Here is a 2,202-nt window from a genome sequence, read left to right as displayed (position 1 = left end):
GAAGGGTGTAGCTAGATATTTAGATGGATGGAAGGAAAAGGGCAATGGAAGAAAAATGGAATCGCATGGAATTAATTTCTGGAAGGGAGTGGAAGGAAAGAGTTGATGGAAGGTGAATTGAATGGAAGGGAGTTTAATAGAAGAGAGTGAAAGTAGACGGTTGCTTGAAGGAGAGTGGAAGGTTAGTTAAGTGGAAGGGAGTGGTAAGGAAGGGAGAGGAAGGGTAGCTAAAAGGTAGAAAAAAGAAGAATGTGAGTAAAGTTTACTACAGTGAACGACTTGTAAAAACGCAGAAGGAAGAAAAGTGAATGAATATTAAGTTGAATAAGGGAGTAAGTGCGTACAAGGAATAATACATCAAAACCTTCCATATTAGGAGTCATCTACATCAACTACAGGAAGGAGTAACTATAGGAGGTGGTTGGGCACATGAAGGGGGGGGCAGGTGGGNAGCAAAATGCGCAATCATTGCATTATGGTATAGAGTCTGGGATGTGAAATTAAAGATAAAGCTCCGTAGATTATTTTTTAATTTGGAGATTTTGAAAATTTTATAAAGTACGCGAAGTTTGAATATAAAAAATATTTGATGTAGCTTTAACTTTAAAACTATTACCTAAAGGTATTCATTTACTTATGGTCTATTGGTCTGTATTTTGATCAAAAACCATATTTAAGAAGAAATCAATGAATATTTAAAAAATGTATTGTTTTAAATATTTTTTAGCTTTTTTGTTATTTTCAGAGTAAAAAAAAAAGAAGTTTGATGATCTGAATTATTGCTATAATTGTTAAGGTATGAGAAAAAATGATATTTTCATTAAAACCGTTGCAAACATAGGAATCCAAATATTTTTCCCGAAGAAAATAAAGAAACATTAAATATTAGTTCCAATAAATTTTAAAATGAAAAAAAAAATCCTGAAAATTGAAGTTTTTCATTAGATCCAGAAGCCCAGGAAATGATGAAACATAAAACATACTAATTGAAGTTTTGCATTAGAACGAGAAAACCATGAAATGATGAAACATAAAACATACTAATTGAAGTTCATGTGACAAATAATTTTAAGCATGTTTTCGTTAACCTTTATCATCTTTGACCTTTTCACAATTGGCATTTTTTTACAAATGATCCTTTTTTACCTACAAATAACCAGTATTGTGGCTACAATTGACCTCAGCTCAGTACCGATTTTAATTTATTTAAAATTCAAAACGTGTTCTTTTAAATCTTTATCTCAGCAATACTTTGGATGAAATTTCCTCGGTATTCCACCTTAATATGTTTAATTCTGTAAATAACGCTCGTTGTCTCTACTTTTTTTTTACAGAGAAACAACTAAAATTCATAAATTTTTACTGAGAAAAACTAGGATATTTCATAATTTTTGTTTTGATAACGGTTGAAAAGGTACCGTGAAGAGTCGGGCGTGCCCCCTAATGTCACATCTACACTCTACAGTCTCTTAAATCTTTGATTAAGCAGCTTGTCTTCGCTCCCAAGGAGATATTGAATAGAATTGTTGTTACGCAAAAACTAGTTCTTCAGCTGTCCAAAAACGTCACAGTAAAGTGTACGGAAACCCTATCGCCCCCTCCTTCTATTCAATATCTCCTTGTTCGATCCTAGCCTTTCCATTTTCTATCCTAATATGTTTTAATATATATCCCTATAAATCTTAGGTATCATCAGGATATGAAGTTATTTAAGAAAAGAACTGCAAATACAGAAATATAGTTTTCTATTGAAAATAGAATGGACACTATTTTGGAAATTCTTGAATTTGGATAAAAAAGCTACAAAAAAAAAATGTTTTTTACATTTTGATTTACAGAAGGACATATTTATTGTTTACGATCTAGCAATTACAAAATATTCATCGTAAATAACAATATATATTTCTATTTTATGATATTTTTAGAATATTTTTAATTTCTTGTTTTTAATGCAGAGTAAGTGCCACGTGGAACAATTTTGATAGTCTTATAGATTTATTGTGAAGAAAAAGTAGGGTTTTTAATAAATCTAATAATTAAAGAAAAATAAAATAATTATTATATTAATTATTTATAGTTAAAAAATTATATCAAGAGTAAAAAAATTATTAATTTTTGTAAAAAAGTTTCATCTTATTTTTCAAAACGTTCCTTTAAAGGGAGTGTTCGCGAAAAATGAAAGGGGGTTTAGGCTTAATGCGA

Source organism: Eurytemora carolleeae, unplaced genomic scaffold, assembly GCF_000591075.1.
Source record: "Eurytemora carolleeae unplaced genomic scaffold, Eaff_2.0 scaffold645, whole genome shotgun sequence".
NCBI lineage: Eukaryota > Metazoa > Arthropoda > Copepoda > Calanoida > Temoridae > Eurytemora > Eurytemora carolleeae.
Note: the sequence above shows the minus strand (reverse complement) of the source record.